At 43.4% G+C, this 14,159-nt stretch overlaps 1 protein-coding gene across 4 annotated transcripts in view; it reads right to left on the minus strand.

Annotated features, from left to right (window-relative positions):
• TNRC6C (trinucleotide repeat containing adaptor 6C) overlaps nt 1-14,159 on the minus strand; it is a 544,733-nt gene that overhangs the window by 505,779 nt on the left and 24,795 nt on the right. Inside the window, exon 1 of one of the 4 annotated variants that reach the window (XM_063120372.1) lies at nt 4,232-4,236. The exons of the other annotated variants lie outside the window; for them this stretch is intronic. The gene's annotated coding sequence lies outside the window, so the exon portion shown is untranslated. Of the gene's footprint in view, nt 1-4,231; nt 4,237-14,159 lie in introns of those variants that run through there. 4 annotated transcript variants of the gene reach the window in all.

Consider the following 14,159-nt stretch of genomic DNA (forward strand, 5'->3'; position numbering starts at 1 on the left):
ATTAGATTGACTATCCACTATAAGCACTATAAGTATATAATTTTTAGTTATATTCATTAAGAATATAACTAAAAATAATTGAAGCAACTGATGGAATACTTGTACCTTTTCAAAACCTTTATGCTTAAAGAAGTTTTGAAAGGAGCATGCAGCTAAAGTAATATACACAAACGTTAAGGGGATATATAAATGTCAACTTTTTACTTATACAGCTTACTTACACAATGAGGAACTAAAAGTCCAAGTTATTGTTTATTGATAACAGACAAGTACCGAGGAAAAGAAAATCAAAAAATAAAACTAGCTATGAAGCTTTTTGGGCATCCTTGGTACCTAAGAGGTGAACTGGTTTATTGTGTCTTGAGCTTTCATAAGCAACAGCCTACTTGATCAGATGAATGAAAAACAGTGGAATAAGAAAGGAATTCCACTAGCTGGAGAAACTGCTTCTTGTCCAAGTCTCTTTCAGACTCCCCATTTGCTCTTCTTAATGCTTCTTTAAATGAGGCACTCAGTGCTTCACAAAAGCTTTTTATCTGAATAATCCCATTTCATTTCTCCAATGAATCTTATTCAGGAAGGGCTGGTCTTGGGAGTTCTCATGGGCAAGATTTCTAACTGTTTTGGAAGATGTATTTAAAAAGAGTCTCAAAATTTTATGACAAAAAGAGGGCATTAAGCAGACACTGCTGTTCCCATATCCCATGATAGGATCACCGTTAACGATACACTTCTATTTTCATTATAAAGCGATTGTGTAGCATTAGTTTAAATGTAAGTCTGTTACATCACCACCACCCCTTTTACTTTGGAGTAAACACAGGGGCCTTTGATCCAGATCAGGTTCCTAGTATGGAGATAGAGGGCTTTTAAGGTCTGGAGTGCGGACCCTGCACCTATGCTAGAATAAAAATGAAAAGAAGATAGAGATGCTAGACACACGGTTAAACTAATGTCTGTTTTGGCTCCCAGGGTTGTTGTTAATATTGTGCAAATGTCACATATGAGCTCCTTGGACAGAGAGTGAGACGCAAATTTGTCTCTAATGACATGATTGCTTGGATATATGTGCTAAATAAAGCAGACATTAGCCCAAAATGAAGAAAGCAGCCAGGGTTGGCCCAAGGCATTTTGCAAAAGGCAAGATTGTAATGCTGTTCCACACACAGAAGCCAACTTGACTGGCAGCTGAAACTTACTTCAACACTGGCCAAGAGACAGAGCACACACAAGAGACAAAGCACACATGAGGGCAGTATATTTGGCTAGGGGTGTAAATCATGCAACATGACCCACACAGTTCTGCCCTCCAACACCTTGCATGGCTTTCTGTCTCCCAGCATCTGCTGCCTGAGGTATCCACTTCACTCTGCCCAATGGTAGGCATTGGCCCTGAAAGCAGCCCACTGTATACTTTGGGGTCAGGAGTTTCATGTTAAAAAAAAAACCCAACCCCCCAAAACAACAGCCTCCAAGGCTTGGGGAACAAAACTGAAAACTTCACAGCATTGTTAGCTAAAAGCTTATGAGTGGTCCTTTGGCAGGGCTTGAAGTTCTTGCAACCAGTGGATGGAACGTGATGGCTGAGATGACAGCAAGCATGAGATTCTATCTACAGCAAAAGAATGTGCTGAGTCTCTCTTTGCTCTTAATTAGGGGAGGAAGGAGAGAGAAATTAAAGCTTTAGAAAAATTGTAATTAGCCCTTACATTTCCCTCCATCCTAAATAAAAGAGGTTCTTAAAGCAGAAGCTCTTTATTAAGATACACTGTCTACTTTGCAGCAAGCGGGAAGGTGTATAAGTAATTTCTATAAATACTTGTTTTTTGCTCTCCTCCTGTACTAAACACTGCTCCTTGTTTGCCTGTACAAGAACTTGGTAATACAATCAGACACTAATAAATTCATTTTCTACTTGACTGCTCATTCATTCATATGTTAGTACATAGGAAGAATACAAGCTTTGCAATTGTGGGACTTGGCTAATCATATATATATATATATATATATATATATATATATATATATATATGGAAGAGATATGTGCTGTGTGAATTTAACTAATTGGGCCCCAATTAGTGTAGTGACGGGTAGGGGGAGATATGGTGTTGTGAGGAGGACGTGCCAGGTAAGGTGAACGCAGCCCAGACAATTAATAGCTGTGCCATGTTCCAGTCCTCTTTGCACCCGCAGGTTTGTTGGTTGCTCTATCAGCCAGCCCTCGGGCCTCCTGATGCTGTTCTTAAATACCAGATCAGTGCATAATAAGATCGCCCTCATCCACAACTTAATTGTGGATGAGGCAGCCGATCTGGCATGTATAACCGAGACCTGGGTGGGTGAGCAGGGAGGAGTCAGTCTCTCCCAGCTATGCCCACCGGGCTACCTGGTTCAGCATCAGGGTAGACCTGAGGGCTGGGGAGGAGGGGTTGCTGTGGTCTATAGGAATTCTATCTCCCTCTGCAGGCTCCCTGTCCATGCGACTACTGGTCTGGAGTGTTTGCACCTTGTGTTGGGTCAGCGGGACAGATTAGGGATTCTGTTGGTGTACCGCCCACCCTGCTGCTCAACAGACTCCCTAGGTGAGCTGACAGAGGTGGTCTCGGCTGCACTGCTGAGATCCCCCAGACTGTTGGTTCTGGGGGATGTCAACATTCATGCCGAGGGTGCCTTATCCGGGGCGGCTCAGGATTTCATGGTCTCCATGACAACCATGGGACTGTCCCAACATGTCATCAGCCCAACACATGTAGCGGGGCACTCTCTTGACTTGGTTTTCACAACTGGACTTGGAGATGGTGATCTGGAAGTGGGGGACCTTACATCAGTCCCTTTGTCATGGTCGGATCACTGCTTGCTGAGGTTTAGACTTACAGCAGCTTTTCCCCTCTGCAAGGGTGGGGGACCTATTAAGATGGTCAGCCCCTGGAGACTAATGGATCCGGATGGTTTCCAAAGGGCTCTGGGGAGTTTTCCAGCTGATAGGGCTGGCTCTCCTGTCGAAACCCTGGTTGATCTGTGGAATGCAGAAATGACCCGGGCGGTTGACAGGATTGCTTCCGAGCGCCCTCTCCTGAGTAGAGCTCGTACGGCTCCGTGGTATACCCCAGAGCTGAGAGCGATGAAACAAAATAGGAGACGGCTTGAGGGCAGGTGGAGATGAACTCCTAGTGGATGCAATCAAATATTGGTAAGTGCCTATAGTAAGGCATATTCAGGGGCACTGAGGGTAGCAAAAAACCAACACTTTGCTGCCACTATTAAATCTTCAATTTGCCGCCCAGCGGAGCTTTTTAGAGTTGTCCAGGGGCTATTACATGCTGGCTCCAAGAACATGGTAGAATCATCTGAGGCCCGCTGTAATGAATTTGCTAGGCACTTCCAGAACAAAATCTTTTGCATCCGCCAGGACTTAGACTTCAGTGTTATAGCAGGTGAATCTAGTGAGGTGTCCAAAGTACAGTCTTGTCCAGTTTCCTTGGATGAGTTTCAGTTGGTACAGCTCGAGGATGTTGACAAGGTGCTTGGACAGGTCCACACAACCACCTCTGTACTGCATCCTTGCCCCTCTTAGCTAATAAAAGCTAATAGGGATGGAACAGCCAGCTGGGCCAAGGAGTTGATTAATGCCTCTCTACGAGAGGGAGTGGTCCCAGACCGTCTGAAAGAGGCGGTAGTGAGACCACTCCTGAAGAAAACTTCCTTGGACCCAGAAAATCTTAGTAACTACAGGCCGGTAGCAAATGTTCTATTCCTGGGCAAGGTCCTTGAGTGGGTGGTGGCGGGCCAGCTCCAGACACTCTTGGATGAGACTGTTTATCTGGATCCATTTCAGTCAGGTTTCAGGCCTGGCTTTGGCACGGAAACAGCCTTGGTCGCCCTGTATGATGACCTATGTCGGGAGAAAGACAGGGGGAGTGTGACTCTGTTGATTCTCCTTGATCTCTCAGCGGCTTTCAATACCATCGACCATGGTATCCTTCTGGAACGTCTGGTTGAATTGGGAGTGGGGGGCACTGCATTGCAGTGGTTCCGCTCCTACTTGGCAGGTCGGCTCCAGATGGTGGTGCTTGGGGGACATTGCTCGGCCCCGTGGACTCTCCAGTATGGGGTTCCGCAGGGGTCGGTCTTGTCCCCCATGCTGTTTAACATGTACATGAAACCGTTGGGTGCTGTCATCTGGAGTTTTGGAGTGTGCTGTTATCAGTACGCTGACGACACGCAGCTCTACTGCTCCTTTTCATCCTCATCAGGTGTGGCTGTGGATGTGCTGAACTGGTGCTTGGCTGCGACAATGGACTGGATGAGGGCTAATAAACTGAAACTCAATCCAGACAAGACTGAGATGCAGACAAGACTGAGTTCCTCTGATCGGATGGGGGGCGTTCAACCGGTTCTGGATGGGGTTGCACTCCCCCTGAAGGAGCAGGTTCGTAGCTTGGGGGTTCTCCTAGAACCATCTTTGTCACTTGAGGCTCAGGTGGCCTCAGTGGCACGGAGTGCTTTCTACCAACTCTGGTTGGTGGCCCAGCTACGCCCCTATCTGGACAGGGATAACCTAGCTTCAGTTGTCCATACTTCGGTAACTTCCAAATTAGATTACTGCAATGCCCTCTACATGGGGCAGCCTTTGAAGACGGTCTGGAAACTGCAGCTTGTGCAAAATGCAGCGGCCAGATTGATAGCTGGAACAGAGAGGTTTGAGCTTATAACACCGATTCTGGCCCGCTTGCATTGGCTGCCTATATGTTTCCAAGCCCAATTCAAGGTGCTGGTTTTAACCTATAAAGCCCTACGTGGCTTGGGACCGCAATACCTGATGGAACGCCTCTCCCGACATGAACCTACCCGTACACTGCGCTCAACATCTAAGGTCCTCCTCCGAGTGCCTACTCCGAGGGAAGCTCGGAGGATGGCAACAAGGGAGAGGGCCTTCTCGGTGGTGGCCCCCCGACTGTGGAATGATCTTCCCAATGAGGCTCGCCTGGCGCCAACATTGTTATCTTTTTGTCGCCAGGTCAAGACTTTTCTCTTCTCCCAGGCATTTTAACAGCATTTAACAACGTTAAGTTTGTTTTTAATGGACCCCAGAATTGTTGTTTTTAAATGGATACTGTTGTTTTTATACTTTTTTTTATGTTTTTAAAATTTTATATACTTTTAATGTTTACTATTTTTAATTGTTGTAAACCGCCCAGAGAGCTTCGGCTGTGGGGCGGTATATAAATGTAATAAAAATAAATAAATAAACTATGCACTGTGTGAAAAAGTACTTCCTTTCATTTGTCCTAAATCTCCCATCAATCCAGCTTCATGGGATGATCCCAAGTTCTAGTATTTTAAGAGAGGAAGAAAAATGTCTCCCTCTCCACATTCTCCACATCATGCATAATTTTATACACCTCTATCAGGTCTCCCCTTAGCCTCCTTTTTTCCAAATTAAACAAGATAAAGGATCTGGTACCATGGCTAGGAAATACACCATCATAGTGATGGCTTTAAAAGGGGATTAGACAGAATGGTATAAAGAAGTGTGGGATATTGCTATTAATGATAAATTGACATGTAATATTAAAATGAAAAGAGGTTTAGCAAAAAAGAATGATTTTGAGGGAATATGGAAAAACTTCTTAGTATTTGCGTTTTCTAAGGGAAGCGGGAAACCACCAACAGAAGAAACTATGAGTTTTTGGAAACAGGAATGAGATCCCGAGGTGGGGGGTGCACTTTTATGGTAAGCATGAATATGTTTAATAGATTAGTTTGAATATATGATATAAATGCTATTTTATGTTTATGTATTATGTTTTTAAATTTGTTAACTGATGTAAAAGTCAATAAAAAGAATTAAAAAACAACAACCCTAAAATAGGTAACGGCAATACTATTTGGTGGACATAAGTCAGTCCAATAAAAGAGATCTCATTCTTAGGCAATAATAATAATAATAATAATAATAATAATAATAATAATAATAATAATAATAAATAAATAAAAAATAAAATAAAAGGGGATTAGACAAATTGATAGAGAAAAAGGCTATTAATGGCTACTAGTCCTGATGATTATATGCTACCTCAAGTATCAGAGGCATTATGCCAAGTTATTGGGGAACATGGGCGGGAGGGTTCTGTTGCACTTGTGTCCTGCTTATGGTGTCCTGTTTATGGGTTTCCTATGGGCAGCTGGTGGACCACTGTGTGAACAGAATACTGGGCTAGGTGGACCTTGGTCTGATCTAGCAAGTCTTTTTTTTTATTCATATGCTCTTCACAGGCACCAGAGAACCCAGAGAACTGATTCTACTAGGGAAGGTAGATTAGACAAGCACAATGGTATGATGGCTCTATATCCATTCACTGCATACACTCCAGCCCTGATCATTTGAGTAGTTGCTGGGTCCCATTCATTCAAAGTTGGCCAAGTAAAATTTGCTTAAATATTAAATAGTTCCACACATTTCCCCTAACTCTCTACTTATTCAATCCCTCTGAGGTTCCTAAAGAGAAGTTATAGTGCTATACAAAAACAAATCTTTGGTATCCAGGATTTTGATACTGTGGTGGGGAGGAGACCCAGATAAACAGATGGAATCAACCATTTACTTTTCAGAGACGGAGAAAAAATTGATTCAGGCCTCATCTGTAACATGACACGCTAGATTATGTCACCTGTCCTGTCCGGTTGGTCACCAACATCTTTGGATCTTTCCAGGAGAAGAGACAGCGCAGAAACCCTACGGGCCAGCTGTAGATGTTAATCTGCACAGCACACACTCCTTCAGTTTGCTTGGCAGCCATTTTCCAGGCTAGTAGCCTTTAAGCATCTGGCTGAACTGCATATTCTGGCAGAGGAGTCTTCAAGCAAGAATGCTCCCCCTCCCCCTCCTTCTCTCCTCCCTCTTGTGTAAAGTCGAGGCATGCAAATGGAGCTCCCTGGTGCCTCCTGAACACCCTTTCTGTTAGGGGGAAAGAAAGAGAGGAGCGTGGGGCAGTTGTTTGTACCAAAAGGTCCTCCCCCCCCCATGTCAGCTTGTTTTATTTTTTGACATTGCGGAGCTCAGGAAGAGTGATGTGGTTACCAAGGAAACCAAGCGGAGAGGTGCACAGGGCTGCTGCCACCATTGTGAAGTGTGGAAAATGCCAGCAATCCGCAGCCAGGCTCCGTCTGGCTGGCATTCTGCCAATTCCTGCCAACCGTATTGTGTGCTTGGCAGGACAAAAGAGGGGCTTGTAAAGCGGGGTGGTGGTGAGGAGGATGGGTGGTGCTGTGTGAGTGTGTGCATGAAAGAGAGAGGGGGGAGGAGTGAACAAAACAGCAGCCTGAGCATCTGCTTCAGTATGAGAAAGGGGTTAGGGGTCTTTGCTTTAGGACAGCAGCCCAAGGTTATCCACTCACAGAGAAATCTCTGCATTAGGAACAGGAACATAAATTCATCCCGAGATGGGAGCCAAGGACAACCCGTCGTCGGCAGCTGCGGCAGGCTCTACCTTTTTTATGGCTCCCATTATGAGAATTCTATTATGGTTGGCAATTTGCAATAATCAATTTGAAATCACAGTTTGATTAGTTAATGCACCTTTGGTTGACGTCTCGTGAGAATTTGAATCTGTAGGGATTCCCCCCTCCCTTTCAAAAAATCCTTTTTGTCTTTAAACATGTATTGTGGCTGCCATCATGGACACATACGTACATTTACGGGGGTTTCAATTTTATCCAGAGGGGCCAATGCATTGCTCTTATGCATGACAAAGCTCTTGGGCATTTCAAATGAAGCTCTCCCACTACTGCTGGGAAACAAAGGCTGCTCTCCCTTCGACAACAGAATGGTGTAGCATAGCATTGAAGAGTCTGGCTTACAACTCCAGAAGGCTTGGGGTAATTCTTACTTATGTCATGAATTCACTAAATGGTCTTAGACAAGATACCATATCTCAATCTAACCCTCACCCCCCACTCCAACTGGCAATTTGGGATTATAGTAAAACTGGCCTAGTTTGCAGGGCTGTTGTAAGGATTAGATGACAATGTAGGCAACTTACTTGTAAAGCTCTTAGCTGCTGTAAAAATACTAAATATTATACTAAAATTGCAATGAAATATTCACAGAGGAGATTTACCCTTAACCTTTTAGATATTTTGGACTACAGCTCCCATGTGCCCCCACCAGCATGGCCAATGGAAAGGGATTATGGGAGGTGTCATCCAAAACCTGGAGGACACCAGGTTGGTGAAGGCTGGACTAAGTTGATCAAGGATTAGTGTGACATGAGCAGAAAAAACATGGAGGTAAGTGGAACCAACCAGAAAGACAATGACGAGTTTATATCCATATACATGTGGGGAAATATATGAGATATATCTCTAAATACAAATATTAAGGACAGCAGGTTCATATGATGACTCAGCATACGGTCAGAGGATTTTTCATTCCTTAAGTGTTTATTTTATGACAGTGTTGTTGTTTTAATGTAGTGGGGTGCTTATGTGGCTTTATTATATGCAATGCTGTTAATTCTGTTTTAACTCACCCTATGGACCCATAATGGAAGGAGGGCAGAGGCAGGAATACAAATATTTCAAACAAATGAACAAAAACTGTGCTAGAGGAACATCAGGAACACTATTTGGGGGAGGGCGCGGTGAAAAATAATACATAGTTTTGTTTTCTCAGCAAGAGAATTGAAAGTGTGTTAATAACGCCTCCTCATTTACTATCTTGTAATATTGACCTCAGATTACTCCTTCCTTCTGCTTATTTAAGAAAGTAGCCATGCTAGGTGTGCATTAGATGTACATACCTCTGCTAAGATAAATGGGAGTCAAGACTTTTGACACCCATTTTTGGTCTGCTTTCCCCAGTCAAGACTTTTGGTCTGCTTCCTCTAGTGCTGTCTTCTCATTCACTTCTCCTTTCATCTAATTTAGGAGCATGTCCCACCACACCACCATCTTTCCTTAGATCCATGTGGGCAGTAGGGGCTTGGGAGAAAGGTCCAAGTGCTTCATTTAAAGGGGAAAAAACATGTCAAGTCCAGATAGTGCAAGTGAGCACAAGAAGAAGAAGAGGAGGAGGAGGAGGAGGAGCTATCTTGCTGCAAGTGGTGTTACCTGGCAAAGTAATTAGGGATGGTATTTACAGCTTTGCTACCATTTTAATGCTATTTTGCATCTGTTCTACTCACACTTAGAGAATATGCATAGAGAGGAACATCTGTTTTCAGCTGCACTCAGACGCGACATTCCCCAGCCGGAGATTTCCCTGCTGTTCCAATGGGCTTTAATTATGTCTGTTTCTGTAATCAGGGTCATCTCCCCTACTGCAGGCAGACACAAGCCCCGGCTTAGCTCTGAGCACTTCCCATAACCTGGCGCTGTTCAGGTTGCCGTTCTTTTGCCTAATCCCCTGCTCAGGACAGTAATATGTGAAAGAAGTGCAGATGTCACCTCCACTTTGCTGAGACAGGCAGGCCTCGGAGATGGAGGGAAGAGACACCACAAAGGAGGGGAAAGCACTGTAATCAAGGTCTTATCCCAACTGACAAGATAAAGAGGGCGAAGGGAAGAGAAGGATCCTTATGAACGAACAGGCAGCCCTCGGGGCCCTGTCAGTTCCACTTACCAATAAGGTCTGTATGGAAATCTGTCAGAGGAATTTGGCCAAAACTAGAAGGAAGCTTTAAAAACGTCCTTGTGACACCATCGGAGTTTACACATACAGGTCAAGGCTCCCGCTTAAAGGGAGGCAATTGAGGAGGAGGAGGAGGAGGAGGAGGAGGAGGAGGAAGGGGAAAGAGCAGGTCCACACTGTTAGATTACTGAAGGAAAATGGTATCCTTTGGTCTGAACCTCAGGAGGAATGTACTGTAACAGAGCATCTGTTCTTGGCTATCTCTAACCTGATGCCCTTTAGGTGTTTCAGACTACAATTCCCATAAGTACCAGCCAGCAGGGCTGATGGTCAGGGATGGTGGAAGTTGCCATATAAAACCTCTGGAAAGTGACTCATAGATCCTTTGTAATTGTGAGTGGCTGAAAGGTCCATCTTTGAATCACAGGGCGCATTTTACCAGGGGCTGTCTGAAGTATCACTGTACTTCCATCTTCTGAAGTATCACTGTGCTTCAGAAGATGGAAGGGAAGGAACATAGGTGTGCACAGCACCTTTCATTAGGGTGTGCACCCAGGTGATTTTTTTAAAATTTATTTTTAAAGGCCAACATTTATTACACTGCTCTGAGATCTTAATGACATAGGCCGGGATATAAATGTTTTAATAAACAAACAAACAAATAAATAAATAAATATTGAATACTCAAGCATAACAGACATTATTTTCATTCATTTATTTATTAAACACTGTAGACACTAATGCCCTACTCTGCATTTGGCTTGCTTGGCCACAGAATGGCTGCTGCAGGTGAGGGGAGAGGGAATGAGGAGATGCTCCTCAAGCCCCACCATTGGTCGGGCTTTGTAGTGATACTGGCTGGAGGAGGGGCTTATGAGGTGATATTAGCCTTCAGGGGGCTTCCTCCTGGCCTCTTCGAAGTGTGGCTCCTGGCAGAGAGGCTCCTGGCAGAGTGATTCCTTTTCACTCGTGCTGCCAGGAACAATGGTGCATTGTCTGGGGTGATGGCAGCAAAGCAGCTGGAAGGCACCTGGAGGACTGTTCCCACTGCATCTGGATGGCCCCCTCAATTCAGTGCTTATTGCTTGAGACATTCAGATGTACCTGGGCACACCTGGAACACCCCTTGCACATGCCTATGGGAAGGAATGTACCATGAGATGGTCACTCTTCCTGTGATACCTGGCTTCACTCCGGCAGACACCTTAAACTGGCTTATTTATTTTACTTATGTATTTATTATGTTTCTATACCCCCACCCAATACCCCAAACTCTCTAGATAGTTCACAAAAATTAAAACCACAAAATCCAAAAATTAAAACCACAAAGACAATCATAAATTCCTCAACCCTGCACCTACCCATTTGAAAATTTGCCAGTTTCTTGTCTTCAGACACCTCTATGATATGTGGCATTTTCATATAAATTGCCAACAAGATATGGTCAAAGTACAAAGGCTGCTTTTGCACAAACATTCCTGCACCTATTCAGCTAAAACTTGGCTGGTTCAATGCCATCAGAAGGGGAAAGTATCCTTGAAATGTTTGTCCAATTCTGCCTAGAAATACAAACCTTGTTAGCAATTCCTTTTTAAAACACAGAGAGAGAGAGACGGGGGGGGGGGGAGCACTTAGTGTGGATCAGTCTCTACAGCAGTACCAGTGGCTCAAGAATTCCATGTGATAGGGCTGATCCTTATGATGAATGGCTCATGTAGCTGCCACAGCCAGGTGGAGACCCTGTCACTCCAAAGCATTTCCAGTGGTGATGCTTAGGGACATTAGAGAAATATGCTGTGGGGTGAAATTTCCCTATGCTACGACTCCCAGACCTCATTTCGGTTCCTGCTGGAGCGCCCAACTTGATCTGCAGTGCGTCAGTCCAGTTTGCAGACTTTCCAGAAATTGTGCATTCTTTTTTTAACGTTCTTCCATTTGCTGAATTACAGCTGAATTTGCACAAATTATGGTCAAATTCACCCAAATTATACAAATTACCACTGAGTTTGCTTAATTTGCACAAATTCAGCAGTAATTTGCACAAAATGGCTCAGAAATTTGTGCAAATTGCAGAACCTTCCTCCCCACCCCCCCACCCCCAAATGTGCAAAAAAGTTCCTGCAGTTCAGGGAATAGCTTCTAGTTCAGCTAAGGTACACAAAGCAAGTCATACATGCCACAGAGCTCCATTGAGCCAAACAAGAAACGGATTTCCCAGTGATGAGCTTATCTAGTTATGATGCCTGAGTGGGAGGCCTTGCTGTCCGTGCCACATCCTACAGAATGCCATCTGGCAGCAACAGGCCTTCTCTGTGGTGGCACCCTCCCTCCACAATGACCTCCCTCTGCAATACGTCAGGCACTGACTACCATGTGCTTCTGATGATGATTAAAAAATTACCTGTTTACCATGGTATTCCCCAACCATTAACTAGTCTCAATGTGGTTGTGTTATTACAATGATGTATTGTTTTATGGTGTGCTGTAAATGGCTAGAAGATTTTTAAAATGGGAAGTGGAATATAAATATTCTAAAATAAATAAATAATAAAAAATATTTGAGGCTTCACCAAGAACCTCTCCAGACAGTTCTGGAATCAAAGCACTTCAGAGCACTGCACTCCAACTATGAGACACACTTCAACTACTAAGTGCTGCATATAGCTTAACCTGAACCAGCTGTGCTCTCCTTGGCTTATGGGTGCAGTCTGGGGAAACAGACTTGGGGTTGGATCCAGAAGCATCATTCTGCCAGTAGAAGGATACTACTGGTGGAACAGGGCTTCTGTGTCCTCTCCTTCCATCTGTAGCCCCCCAACCCTCACACCTTCCAAATCTCCTCCAGAGGGCCCAAAGCCCAGATTAGTTCAATCCAGTTAAGGGTTTATTGGATTCATATATTCAAGCCACACCGGATTTTTTAAGAAGCCACACTAAGGCCCTTTTTACACCTAAGGATTATCCCAGGAAAATGGAGGGATCGTCCCTGCCTGCTCCCGGGATCCCCTGTATGTCATTTGCATGCACAGGAATGATCCCAGTACGATCCCTGGAAAAAAGGCAGGTATATAAATAGCCTAAATATTAGCATTAGCAGCTATCCCATCACATGGTGCTTATATATTTATGTTCAAATATCATCAGTGGTAAGGGAATAGCACAAGTGCTATTCTTTTCTTCATTATTAGTATATGAATGTTCAGGGATAATTCAAGGAAGTTGTCATTTCACTTGGACACACAGTGTAGCAAGATCATCATTGTTAATATACAACCAATAATAGTCAAAATAGACATGCTAGAAGGAGTTAATATCACTGGTAATACCATATATGACTCAGCACAGGTAGTATGGTGGAACCTTTGGTACTGCACCCCTGTTCCCATTATGTTATAAAGACAACAATTGGATTTAATATCACTTGGATCCCATCACCACCATTGCAACTACTGTGAAAAATTGGTTGTGTACGTGAGACCAAGGTTTACATTAACTCACTTCTGTGATTTTCCTTCTTCCCTAATCCATACTTATGTACAAACATTCCTTTAGAAATTGACATTTCCACATAAAGCAAGAGCAAAAATACTTTATTCTATTTTTAAAATGTCTTCTGAAAATGACTTTGTAAGTATATAACAAATAATGCCAAGAGTGCATCAAATAATTCCTAGTGTGCTTCAAAATTCTTATCTTTCACACATCAATATAAATTGACCCAGCAAAGGAACCTTTCACATGTATTTAAACATCCACCACAAGATGGCTCCCTGTGCTTTTCATTTAACCAGCCCGCTTACTTTCTCCAGTTAACTGAACATACTGCCTCCCTAAAAGAGTTGCCAAAGTCATCCCCCCATGTCTTTCACCTAAGATTGGACACAAATCTGGATTTTATATTTTGTGATACTTTGTTCCAACAGTCTTACGTTCAACATCTAGTAGAGCTTAGTTCATTTAAGTCTGCACCTCCTCCTCCACTCCATTTTAAGAATGCAGACTTCAAGAAGTCCACCTCTCCCTTTGCCCACCAGCAAACATTCCAGAGTTGTTGTTTTTGTAACATATTGTCCGATGAGATCTGAAGGCCTTGTACACTTGTACACAATTTTGTGCATTCTTTGTTGCTTCTATCAAAAGTATTGCCTAATTGTAGATTTTGGAACTTTTCTTATGGATCAACATGACTTAATGTGCAATCCCATGCATGTTTAGACAGAAAAAAACTTCCAAGCATTCCCAATAGGATTGTGCTCTTATTTTGTTTTCCATGTTTTATTTATTTATTTATTACACTGACTAGACCACCCAATAACCAGAGTTGTCTGGATGCTCTACCAGTAAATTAAAAACATAAAACAACAGACTATGATTAAAACAGCACATAATAAAACCAAGATAAAACCAGCAGCAAAGGGTAAAAATAGTGCAGCCAAAAATCAAAGCTAAAAAAAACAAATCCAGCAGCAAAATAAAACAGTGCTGTGATTTAAAAGTACTCAAAATGCCTGGGAAAATAGAAATCTCT

The sequence above is a fragment of the Elgaria multicarinata genome, chromosome 3, assembly GCF_023053635.1.
Source record: "Elgaria multicarinata webbii isolate HBS135686 ecotype San Diego chromosome 3, rElgMul1.1.pri, whole genome shotgun sequence".
Classification (NCBI taxonomy): Eukaryota; Metazoa; Chordata; class Lepidosauria; order Squamata; family Anguidae; genus Elgaria; species Elgaria multicarinata.